Here is a 14,086-nt window from a genome sequence, read left to right on the forward strand (position 1 = left end):
TTTTCACTTTCATGCATTGGAGAAGGAAATGGCAACCCACTCCAGTGTTCTTGCCTGGAGAATCCCAGGGGCAGGAGAGCCTGGTGGGCTGAAGTCTATGGGGTCACACAGAGTCAGACATGACTGAAGTGACTTAGCAGTAGCAGTAGCAGACATGTAGATGACACCACCCTTATGGCAGAAAGTGAAGAACTAAAGAGCCTCTTGATGAAAGTGAAAGAGGAGAGTGAAAAAGTTGGCTTAAAACTCAACATTCAGAAAACTAAGATTATGGCATCCGGTCCCATCACTTCACAGCAAATAGGTGGGGAAATAGTGAAAACAGTAATAGGCTTTATTTTTCTGGGCTCCAAAATCACTGCAGATGATGACTGAAGCCATGAAACTAAAAGAAGCTTCCTCCTTAGAAGGAAAGTTTTAACCAATCTAAACAGCATATTAAAAAGCAAAGACATTACTTTGCCAACAAAGGTCCATCTAATGAAAGCTATGGTTTTTCCAGTAGTCATGTATGGTTGTAACAGTTGGACTATAAAGAAAGCTGAACACCAAAGAATTGTGCTTTTGAACTGTGGTGTTGGAGAAGACTCTTGAGATTCCCATTGACAGCAGCGAGATCCAACCAGTCCATCCTGAAGGAAATCAGTCCTGAATATTCATTGGAAGGACTGATGCTGAAGCTGAAACACCAATACTTTGACCACCTAATGTGAAGAAGTGACTCATTTGAAACGACCCTGATACTGGGAAAGTTTGAAGATGGGAGGAGAAGGGGACGACAGAGGATGAGATGCCATCACCGACTCAATGGACATGAATCTGAGTAAACTCATGGAGTTGGTTATGGACAGGGAGGCTTGGCGTGCTGCAATCCATGGGGTCACAGAGAGTCAGAAATGTCTGAGCGACTAAACTGAACTGAATGTTACAAGATCACATTTTTTTCAGAGCTCTCATTATTATGTTTTTGAAGAGAATTCCAGGCACAACTAAAATATAAGAATGCATATTTAAAATAACATTTTGAATGGAAGTTCTACATGGTAACTCTATGGTTAACCTTCTTATGTAATCAAAAATGTAATAGTATGACACTGTCTCAATAAAAAACCCCAGGTCTGGTCTCTAGATTCAACCAGCAAGGTAACACTAGGAAATAAGAAAAGCTTAAAAAAAAAAAATGCCCATAAACTGACTGGATTGCTTTTACTGCTTTTAAAAAATATTCATGTTCTTCTCTTTTTATGTACATGGTAATAGTTCACTTCCTAACTGATACTTATGTGTGAACATATAATTTATTTGGCCAAAAACATATGAGAAGTGCTATACAGTATTTTGCAAGTTTAAGTGCCACTGGGTAATTTTTTCAGATTCCTTTCCTCAGCTGTAGTGATTTTTGAAGTAAATGCAGAAATTGAGTCACCCTCAGCATCAGTCTCTGACTGTACCTTCTCCATGTATAACAGACATGTCATAGGAGCAAGAAATCAACTACTATGCAAATCCACTGATTTTGGAGGTTGGTTGTTACTGCACCATAATGTATCTCAAAAGAATATATTTTCTCTTCTCAAATGAGCCTTATGGTATTAAAAGTATCTTTCAGGTGTTGCTAAACATATAAGCCCTTATTCTAAAGTCTCTTTCTATAACCTGTTCTTTGTAAGCAATGGATACACAGAACAAAATTAAATGGCATGGGTGGTAGACTTTATATTCATCACACATTTCACTTTGTGAGAATATGAAGCAGTAGCATAAGCAAGAACAGTTAACAAATTCTTATTTTAATTAATCCCAAAAGAACTGGCTGGCAAAGATCAGTATAAAAGACTGGTTTTAGCCACAGTTTTAAAATTGATCAATGGATCAACTGTGCTCAGAAATGAATCCTTTGAAAATTACTTCTTCCACTGATAGGATTTGTTGTTCTTACCAGCAATATTGAGTTATGTACTCAATCACAGATATATACTAGATGGCACTCCAGGCATTCTTTGTAGTCCTGGAAAATACAGTAATTAACAGGTCAGATCTGTTCCTCAAATGGCCCACCATCAAGTAGAAAAAAAAAATTACACTAAAGTTTGCAGTTGTACAAAGCAGCATGCACTTGGTATCGTATATAAAAACACTGCTCTATGAGTTGATAGAAGACTACCACTATTTAGATCTGATAGAGTAGCTGTCCCCAACATTTTTGGCACCAGTGACCAGTTTCATGGAAGACAATTTTTCCACAGACATGGAGGTGGGGCTGTGGGGGCTGGTTTCAGGATAATTCAGGCACATTACACTTACTGTGCACTTTATTTCTATTACTGTTCCACCAGTTCCAGCTCAGATCATTAGGCATTAGATCCCAGAGGTTGGGGACCCTTGTGATAAGAGAATTTCATGGAAGAAGAGAGGACATTTAAGGAGAATTATGAGGTACTAAGCCTTTTTCTCACATATATACTGTACTGCTCTGTGGCTTTTATTTATCTCATACAGACGGGGCTCTGAGACATGAATAAGCTCTTGATAGTCTGAGTGTAGAGAAGGGAAAGAAGTACCCTATAAGGAAAGAAAGCATGGAAAGAGGGGATGGCAGAAGCACTGGGGGCAGCCAAAGGGAAGCATGAGCCTTATGAATGTGCATACGGACCACAGGGTCAATATAGAGGACTGTTAATGAAGGTTGAAAAGGTATTAAAGTATTCATCATTCTGCACTGTAATTACTTTTTGCAGGCCTACATTTTATGGCAGACTGTGTGGTACACAAACTTAGGGGCTTCAGGATTTAGGCTTATATCCCAGAGTAATTTGATCCAGAATACATATCCAGGTGAAAGAAGTTTCCTCATGGAAATATGTTTGTGGGTTCTGATCCTCACTAAAAGCTCACCAAAAGCTGGATTCTGGAGAGTCACAATTTAAAAATATTTCATTCTACTGCACTGAGTTAGTAATGTGAATGAGGCAAGTCTCTGAATTAACCAGAGAAAATCACAAACAAGTGTATATATTTAATGGTAAACTGCCTTGATCTTGTTGCTCTAGATCAGAGTTTTTTTTTTTTTTTTTTTAAGCCATCAGCCTCTTTGGCAATTTGATGAAGCTTCTGCTTCTTTATAGAATAGGATGTTTAAAATACAAAAAATAAGATGCAAGAACTGTGGAAGAAACTAATATTTGAATACATTTTTCAAAAAGTAAAAAAACTATGTTAAATGTAGACTTCATTAACACAATGAATAATAACATCTAATGGTGGGTCTAATGACTGTCATACTTTCAAAGTAGTGATAAATATAAAATATTTATATAATATATATTAATATATAAGTATTTTATATATAAAATATTTATATATTAAAATATAAAATACAGAAATACAGATCAATAGAACAAAATAGAAAGCCCAGAGATAAATCCACACACCTACGAACATCTTATCTTCAACAAAGGAGGCAAGAATATACAATGGAGAAAAGACAATCTTTTTAACAAGTGGTGCTGGGAAAACTGGTCAACCACTTGTAAAAGAATGAAACTAACACCATACACAAAAATAAAATCAAAATGGATTAAAGATCTAAATGTAAGACCAGAAACTATAAAACTCCTACAGGAGAACATAGGCAAAACACTCTCCGACATAAATCACAGCAGGATCTTCTATGACCCACCTCCCAGAGTATTGGAAATAAAAGCAAAAATAAACAAATGGGACCTAATTAAACTTAAAAGCTTTTGCACAACAAAAGAAACTATAAGCAAGGTGAAAAGACAGCCTTCAGAATGGGAGAAAATAATAGCAAATGAAGCAACTGACAAAGAATTAATCTTAAAAATATACAAGCAACTCCTGCAGCTCAATTCCAGAAAAATAAACGACCCAATCAAAACATGGGCCAAAGAACTAAGCAGACATTTCTCCAAAGAAGACATACAGATGGCTAACAAACACATGAAAAGATGCTCAACATCACTCATTATCAGAGAAATGCACATCAAAACCCCAATGAGGTACCATCTCACACCAGTCAGAATGGTTGCTATCCAAAAGTCTACAAACAATAAATGCTGGAGAGGGTGTAGAGAAAAGGGAACCCTCTTACACTGTTGGTGGGAATGCAAACTAGTACAGCCACTATGGATAACAGTGTGGAGATTCCTTAAAAAAATGGAAATAGAACTGCCATATGACCCAGCAATCTCACTGCTGGGCATACACACCAAGGAAACCAGAATTGAAAGAGACACGTGTACCCCAATGTTCATTGCAGCACTGTTTATAATAGTCAGGACATGGAAGCAACCTAGATGTCCATTGGCAGACGAATGGATAAGAAAGCTGTGGTACATATACACAATGGAGTATTGCTGCTACTGCTAAGTCACTTCAGTCGTGTCCGACTCTGTGAGACCCCATAGACGGCAGCCCACCAGGCTCCCCCGTCCCTGGGATTCTCCAGACAAGAACACTGGAGTGGGTTGCCACTTCCTTCTCCAGTGCATGAAAGGAAAAGTGAGAGTGAAGTCGCTCAGTTGTGTCCGACTCTAGCGACCCCATGGATTGCAGCCCACCAGGCTCCTCCATCCATGGGATTTTCCAGGCAAGAATACTGGAGTGGGGTGCCATTGCCTTCTCCAAATGGAATATTACTGAGCCATTAAAAAAATACATTTGAATCAGTTCTAATGAGGTGGATGAAACTGGAGCCTATTATACAGAGTGAAGTAAGCCAGAAAGAAAAACACCAATACAGTATACTAATGCATATATCGGAGAAGGTGATGGCACCCCACTCCAGTACTCTTGCCTAGAAAATCACATTGGAGAAGGAAATGGCAACCCACTCCAGTGTTCTTGCCTGGAGAATCCCAGGGACGGGGGAGCCTGTTGGGCTGCCATCTATGGGGTCGCACAGAGTCGGACACAACTGAAGTGACTTAGCAGCAACAGCAGAAGCAATGCATATATATGGATTTAGAAAAATGGTAATGATAACCCTATATGCGAGACAGCAAAAGAGACACAGATGTATAGAACAGTCTTTTGGACTCTGTGGGAGAGGGCGAGGGTGGGATGATTTGGGTGAATGGCATTGAAACATGTATATTATCATATGTGAAACGAATCACCAGTCCAGGTTTGATGCATGATATGGGGTGATCGGGGCTGGTGAGCTGGGATGACCCAGAGGAATGGGATGGAGAGGGAGGTGGGAGGGGGGTTCAGGATGGGGAACACATGTATACCCATGGCAGATTCATGTCAATGTATGGCAAAATCACTACAATATTGTAAAGTAATTAGCCTCCAATTAAAATAAATAAATTCATATTAAAATTAATTTAAAAATTAAATTTAAACTTAATTATTTAAAAAAATATTTTAAAATTAAAATATTTCTATATTAAATATATAAAATTATATATAAATATATAAAATATATAAAATTATAAAATATTTATCACAATATTTCTATAACAGAAATGTGATGTAAACATTTGTAATTCTTTGGTGGCCAAGTGATAGGGACAACTAGTAATAATGCGGTTTGGGAATGTTATAATGCAATTAAAAGCCAATAAAAAATAAAGTTGGAATTTCACATATCCACTCTCTTCTTAGGCCCCAGGTTAGGGCTTCTTGCTTAAGATACTCCTCAATTTCCTAGAGGTAAAGAAGTAAAAAATGCAGCAGACATCTAATTTTTATTGCCCTCTAGAGGGCCACTTGTCTCTTTCTTGAACTCCTCGACACATAAAAGTAGGATGAATCTAAAACTTGATCTCGTATCACTTTACGAAGGTGTTTTCATTTTCATCTTCTGAGTACATATGACACGTGTTTTATAAACAAAACAGATTCATTACTGACATTCTAGACTCAGGAACATTAATCAGGTAAAACAGAATTTGCCCAAGACAAACTATTTTATTAATTATTTTTTCTGGCATCTCTAAAGTAACGCTAATGATAATAATTAGCTTTATAAACATGTAAATACAAATTCTTAGGTTCTCAAATATTTTCTAACCTGTTTTTGCTATGAAGAGTACACTTAATTCTGTTTCCTGGGTTTGAGAGGCTCCTTTGGAGATGAAGCAATTTGTTGACTTATTCAAAAAAGGACTTTCATTAGCTGCTTGCAAAAAAAAAAATAGGTAAGGAAAAGTAATGGCGATAAAGCTTAAGTTAGTCTGTTTTTCTAATCACCAGGATAAAAAGATGGAAGGAATGGATATCGCAAGTGTTGAACATACGGAGGTTTGGAGATTTCATTAGTTTCCTGTAGCCACTTAGCAAATTATCTGCAGCAGGGATTGTTGGCCTGGACCCTTACAGGTAGCCTCTCCATGTAGCCCAGGCTATTTCACAGGATGGCAATTTGGTTCTAAAGTCAAGTAAGCTAAAAAGATAAAAGATTAGGCAGAAGTTCTATAATGAAAATGTTTGTAATAAAATTTCCTGATCTCGTATCAGAAATCACAGTGCTTCACTTCTGCTGCAGTCTAGCATACTATTTGTTGCTAAAGCTGGCCCAGCATATCACCACATTCAATGGAGTATTAAAGAAATTGTGGCTATATTTTCAAACCACTACAAAGATGTGTATGTGTATGTTGAGACATAGAACAGCCCTTTATTTCCAATTCAAATTTCCCATTACATTTTGTACTATGAATTATTATAGTCCATAGCAATTTTTGAAGATTCATAGGTGACTCCTTTGCTATGTATTTAACTGGCTAATTTTAAACCACAGTCAAGTTCTTCTTGTAATGAAATTCCTTAATAGAGGGTACCCATTATGAATTTTTTAAAAAGGCTGAGCTGTGGGTCACCCATACTTTCATTAACAAATGTACGTATCATCTTTTAATCTTGTGTGCTAATGTTCTGAGCAATTTTATTGATCCCCAGATGTTCATCACTAATTGAACAGCTGCTTTATTTAAATAGCACTTACAAAATGATATTTGGACAAGCTCTGCTTCATGTTTTAGCAGAAGTGAAGTCTGATTTCATGAGAGAGTTCATCCACTCCATACATATTCTTTACCTGGAAGTGCAAGAGATTTCAAGCCAGAAGCTCCACTTTCTTCCCTTTGACATCCACAGGTGCCCCTGTGGTGAGAGCAATGAAGAGGTGAGAACAGAATTGTGGTTAGTACTTTCAGCATGGGCTGCCACCTTAATGGAGTAACCAGTACAGGTAACTTGAGGCAGCAGGAAGTCTTGGGAAGTGTGGGATGATACCTTGAGACCAACAGTATCCTCAAGGAGAAGTTGCTCCAGAAGCCTGCAGGCGAAAGCCATAATTCAGATAGTATGTCTTCATTTCCATTTCCAGGATTCTCAAGAGACGAGAAGTCAGTAGACTTGATTGTCTCTCCTTGGTTCAGTTATAGTATTTAAGACAGCTAGCAATGGAGTTGAGGGTGATACAGAGATACCAATGATTAAAAAGCTCAATCTCCTCCATACCTCATTGCAACCTCTATTTCTGACTGATCGTGCCTCCTTTTACATTATGTTTTTTTGAGATTTATTGAGATATTATTGGTACCATATGTAAGTTAAAGGTGTATAATGTGATAATTAGTTAAGGACATCAAAACAGTTATTGCAACAATATTTCATATGTTCCAAAAACAAGAAAGATTAACTGGTTCGAGAGACAGAAGACATAAAAAGACCCAAAATGAACCTGGAGAGGTAAAAACTAGAATGTCTGAGATAAAAATATACACTGGATTGTAATAATGAAATAATAAACATCAGTGAACTCATGTATGTGAAAAAAAATCACAAAGTATTTTTATAGTATATCTATGTATAAAAAATAATTAGCTTTAAAATAATATATTTCCTGGAGAAGGGGATGGATACTCCAGTATTCTTGCCTGGTGAAGTCCAGGGATAATAGAAGTTAAATGAGTTTACCTTTGACGAAGAAGTAGAATTTTTTAGTTATAAAGAGGGACAATTGTGATTTCTTACTATTGTTAGAATTCCCTGCAACAAAATATGCACAGTTACTGTAGTAATTAAAATATTTGATTAAACCTAATTCCAGAAACAGAGGATGAGATGGCTGGATGGCATCACCGACTCAATGGATGTGAGTTTGAGTGAACTCAGGGAGATGGTGATGGACAGGGAGGCCTGGCGTGCTGCGATCCATGGGGTCGCAAAGAATCAGAGATGACAGAGCAACTGAACTGAACTGAACTGAAAGCCAGAAAGAGTAGCTGTGCTTTAGCCACAAAAAGTGACTGATAAATTATATAACAGACTGCACTTGAAGCTTAATATGAAAGCTTAATATGATAAAAATTTGTTTCTCCCTATGAATTGGTAGACATTCTATGCTAACAGGCAACAAAAGGGTTCAGGCTGTTCCCTTCTTGTAGGTCTGTGAATCAATACATGATTTCCACGTTTACTGATAAATGCAAGAAAAAACATGCAAGTGGTAAACTGAAGAGCAAATGCTTTGGCCTGGAAATGACAAATACTGCTTCTGCTCACAGACCAATGGCAAGGGTTAGTCAAATGCCCTTTCTAACTACAAGTGCACTTGGGAACACAGTCTCTCCATGAGCCCAGAAAGGAGAGGAAGATAACGTGGATGGCCACTTGTAGTTTTCCCCATAATATGTTAAAAAGTTAGTGCTCAATATACCATGACTAGTAGAATTTTTTCCACAGTTTGCTGTGATCCACACAGTCAGAGGCTTTGGCATAGTCAATAATGCAGAAGTAGATGTTTTTCTAAAACTCTCTTGCTTTTACGATGATCCAGTGAACAAAGCTAGGGGAGGAATGGAAGTCCAGTTGAGCTATTTCAAATCTTGAAAGATGATGCTGTGAAAGTGCTGCACTCAATATGCCAGCAAATTTGGAAAACTCAGCAATGGCCACAGGACTGGTAAAGATCGGTTTTCATTCCAATCCCAAAGAAAGGCAATGACAAAGAATGTTCAAACCACCACACAATTGTACTCATCTCACATGCTAGCAAAGTAATGCTCAAAATTCTCCAAGCCAGGCTTAAACAGTACATGAACCAGGAACTTCCAGATGTTCAAGCAGGATTTAGAAAAGGCAGAGGAACCAGAGATCAAATTGTCAACATCCAAAACCAGAGATACTACTTTGCCAACAAAAATCCATCTAGTCAAAGCTATGGTTTTCTCAGTAGTCATGTATGGATGTGAGACTTGGACTATAAAGAAGGACTATAAAGCTGAGTGCCAAAGAATTGATGCTTCTGAACTGTGGTGTTGGAGACGAATCTTGAGGGTCTCTTGGACCACAAGGAGATCCAACCAGTCCATCCTAAAGGAAATCAGTCCTGAACATTCATTGGAAGGACTGATGCTGAAGCTGAAACACCGATACTTTGGCCATCTGATGCAAAGAATTGACTCACTAGAAAAGACCCTGATGCTGGGAAAGATTGAAGGTAGGAGGAGAAGGGGATGACAGAGGATGAGATGGCTGGATGGCATCACTGACTCAATGGACATGAGTTTGAGTAAGCTCCAGGAGTTGGTGATAGACAGGGAAGCCTGGCGTGCTGCACTCCATGAGTCGGACACAACTGAGCAAGTGAACTGAGTAGAATTTTTATGACAAACCATCCTCTCTATTTCCTGTTAGTGTGTGAGAAGGTCAGATTTCCCTGAAATTCTTTAACTTTTCTGAGGTCCTACGATGTGATACTTACTCCCAAATATAGGCTTACATCCAATTTTCTAAAGGATCCTATAAAATGGCAACAAGAAGATTTTGCCTTCTTCACTCAGTAGTACTTTCCTGCACTGACCTAAACCTCAACTGGAAAAATCTTAATGGGATGAGAATTTTATTCTTTCTGTTGGTTTCTAGTCAAAAACCTATGAATTTCTGTCACCTTCAAGATGTAGGAGCACAGCTAAACACTTTTATACAAAGAAAGGAAGGAAAAGGCACAAGGATAAAATGAGGATTTTCTTTTGGTCACATAGACAAGAGGCAGTAGAATTGTATTGAAATATTTTTATTTCTGCTAACCAAAGACAGAGTGTTTGTCAATAAACCATTTTTCATCTCCTGGACGGACTCCAGGGAATTTAAGAAATTAATCCTCTCTAGATGTTTGCTGTGCTATGATTTCCAAGGTCTTTTACCTCTCTTCGGCTGTCACTTATGAGGGAAGTTTTGGTTATTAACCACATAGGTATGCTCATAAATGTATATGTTCAGTGGGCATGCTAAAAAAACTCATTACAATTATATTACAAATCTTTAGGTACTTTCAAAATCCCCCCTCCAACTTCAGGGTTATTTCCCCCAAATTAGTAGATTATTTGACAGATAAGACTATACTCACCAGCTGTTTGGGAAATATTTTGAGAACCTGGAGGAAATGCCCACTGGGTGACCAGATCTAAATTTCAGTGCCAAAGTTACCTTTTGTACGGAACATGATGTTGGTATCACAGGGGTACAGGTGAGGGAGGGGACCACCAGGGAGCTGGAATGCTCCAAGTCAGGGGGAGGCAGGTGAATTTTGCCCTGTTTGTTCTGCTGGGAGCAGGTGCAGCTTTCAGAGGAGGACTGAAGAGCTGGCCAACAGGTCAGGTTCCAGTTTGAACAACAGTGTACACTGGAGAAGACTCAGGGGAAGGACACTGTATTGCAGAGAGAGAAGGAGATGATAAAAATGCCAGCCTCTAGGCAGGCTCAGCTCTCAAGACATTGGTAAAAGAAGCTCACAGATAATCCCCAAGCTGTGTGTCTTACTTCAACCTTATTTCTTTAAATCCACTGTAAGTTCCTGGCTCCAAGGAGTAGTGAGAAGAGAAATACCTTAAGGGACAGAAGGTCTGATTCAGGCTAGGAGAATTAAAGAGTGAATTCTAGACGAATTCACAGAAGATATGATATGTCCCCAAAACAGCAGTGGGTGTCTGGAACCACCGAGAGTACTTAATCCTACATTTACTGGGTTTATTCCTTCCGACATATACATACCTATGTGTGCGTGCTCCGTCACTTAGTCATGTCTGACTCTTTGTGATCCCATGGACTGTAGACCACCAGGCTCCTCTGTCCATAGGATTTTCCAAGCAAGAATACTGGAGTGATTTGTCATTTACTTCTCCGGGGGATCTTTCTAACCCAGGGATCGAACACATGTCTCTTGAGTCTCCTGCACTGGCAAGAGGATGGTTTACCACTGCTCCACTTGGGAAGCCTACATACATATACATAAGACATAGTTCAATTTATAAATTATGTATACTAAAACAATATCCAATGTGGCAGCACCACTACACTTCTGTTTTGGGCCATTATTAGTTACTTGAACACAATCATTATGAAACCATGACAGCTGATCTGATAATTGACAAGGCTACTAAGGGAATGAGGCAGTATCCTGTTCAGTATACTCAGTTCAGTTCAGTCGCTCAGTCGTGTCCGACTCTTTGCGACCCCATGAACTGCAGCACGCCAGGCCTCCCTGTCCATCACCAACTCCCGGAGTCCACCCAGACTCATCTCCATCGAGTCAGTGATGCCAGCCAACCATCTCATCCTCTGTCGTCCTCTTCTCCTCCTACCCTCAATCTTTCCCAGCATCAGGGTCTTTTCCAATGAGTCAGCTCTTCGCATCAGGTAGCCAAAGTACTGGACTTTCAGCCTCAACATCAGTCCTTCCAATGAACACCCAGGACTGATCTCCTTTAGGATGGACTGGTTGGATCTCCTTGCAGTCCAAGGGACTCTCAAGAGTCTTCTCCAACACCACAGTTCAAAAGCATCAATTCTTTGGCACTCAGCTTTCTTTATAGTCCAACTCTCAGATCCATATGTGACCACTGGAAAAACTATAGCCTTAACTAATGGCAAGGTAATGTCTCTGCTTTTTAATATGCTGTCTAGGTTGGTCATAACTTTCCTTCCAAGGAGTAAGTGTCTTTTAATTTCATGGCTGCAATAACCATCTGTACTGATTTTGGAGCCCAGAAAAATAAAGTCTGACACTGTTTCCCCATCTATCTGCCATGAAGTGATGGGACCATGCCATGATCTTAGTTTTCTGAATGTTGAGTTTTAAGCCAACTTTTTCACTCTCCTCTTTCATTTTCATCAAGAGGCTCTTTAGTTCTTCTTCACTTTCAGCCATAAGGGTGGTGTCATCTGCATATCTGAGGTTATTGATATTTCTCCAGGCAATCTTGATTCCAGCTTGTGCTTCCTCCAGCCCAGCGTTTCTCATGATGTACTCTGCATATAAGTTAAATAAGCAGGGTGACAATATACAGCCCTGACGTACTCCTTTTCCTATTTGGAACCAGTCTGTTGTTCCATGTCCAGTTCTAACTGCTGCTTCCTGACCTGCATACAGGTTTCTCAAGAGGCAGGCCAGGTAGTCTGGTATTCCCATCTGTTTCAGAATTTTCCACAGTTTATTGTGATCCACACAGCCAAAGGCTTTGGCATAGTCAATAAAGCAGAAATAGATGTTTTTCTGGAACTCTCTTTCTTTTTCGATGATCTAGCAGATGTTGGAAATTTGATTTCTGGTTCCTCTGCCTTTTCTAAAACCAGCTTGAACATCAGGAAGTTCATGGTTAACGTATTGCTGAAGCCTGGCTTGGAGAATTTTAAGCATTACTTTCCTAGCATGTGAGATGAGTGCAATTGTGCAGTAGTTTGAGCATTCTTTGGCATTGCCTTTCTTGGGGATTGGAATGAAAACTGACCTTTTCCAGTCCTGTGGCCACTGCTGAGTTTTCCACATTTGCTGGCATATTGAGTGCAGCACTTCTACAGCGTCATCTTTCAGGATTTGAAATAGCTCAACTGGAATTCCATCACCTCCACTAGCTTTGTTCATAGTGATGCTTCCTAAGGCCCACTTGACTTCACATTCCAGGATGTCTGGCTCTAGGTGAGTGATCACACCATCATGATTATCTGGGTTGTGAAGATCATTTTTATACAGTTCTTCTGTGTATTCTTGCCACCTCTTCTTAATATCTTCTGTTTCTGTTAGGTCCATACCATTTCTGTCCTGTATTGAGCCCATCTTTGCATGAAATGTTTCCTTGGTATCTCTAATTTTCTTGAAGAGGTCTCTAGTCTTTCCCATTCTATTGTTTTCCTCTGTTTCTTTTCATTGATTGCTGAGAAAGGCTTTCTTATCTCTCCTTGCTATTCTTTGGAACTCTGCATTCAAATGGGTATATCTTTCCTTTTCTCCTTTGCTTTTCATTTCTCTTCTTTTCACAGCTATTTGTAAGGCCTCCTCAGACAGCCATTTGCTTTTTTGCATTTCTTTTTCTTGGGGATGGTCTTGATTCCTGTCTCCTGTACAATGTCATGAATCTCCATCCATAGTTCATCAGGCACTCTGTCTATCAGATCAGGATATACTGGTGTTGACTAAAAAATTTAGTCACAACATGAAAGTATAAAGTTATTTTACTTAATGGAAAATGTTAGGACTTCAAGCCCAGGAGACAGCATCTCAGGTAGCCTTGAGAGACTGCTCCGAGGAGGCAGAGGAAGGAGTCAGGATATACAGAAGTTTGCAAGAAAGGGGGCAGGCAGTCTGAACACTAAAAATTATTGGTAATTAGGGAAAACCAAATATCTCAAGGAATTTAGCACTCTTCTATGTATAGGAAGATACAAGAGTCCCAGAATTATTCATGGTTTTTACATCCTTGTTTTTTTGAGGTGGTAGGATATATTCCATTTCACACTGGACAAAAGGGTTATTCATATCCCAGGCAGGATGAAGCAGGATAGCATAAGATTACATCACAGTACTCAGAAAGGAGTGCAATTTAAAACTAATGAACTGGGACTTCCCTGGTCGTTCAGTGGCTAAGACTCTGAGTTCCCAATGCAGAGGGCCTGGGTTTGACCCCTGGTCAGGCAACTAGATCCCACATGCTGTAACTAAGAGCTTGCATGCCACAACTAAAGTGTGCAGTAAAAGGAAAAGATCCTGAGTACCGCAACTAAGACCCAGCACAGCCACATAAATAAATAAATATTAAAAAAAATACACAAAAAA

Source organism: Bos taurus, chromosome X (genome assembly GCF_002263795.3).
Source record: "Bos taurus isolate L1 Dominette 01449 registration number 42190680 breed Hereford chromosome X, ARS-UCD2.0, whole genome shotgun sequence".
NCBI lineage: Eukaryota > Metazoa > Chordata > Mammalia > Artiodactyla > Bovidae > Bos > Bos taurus.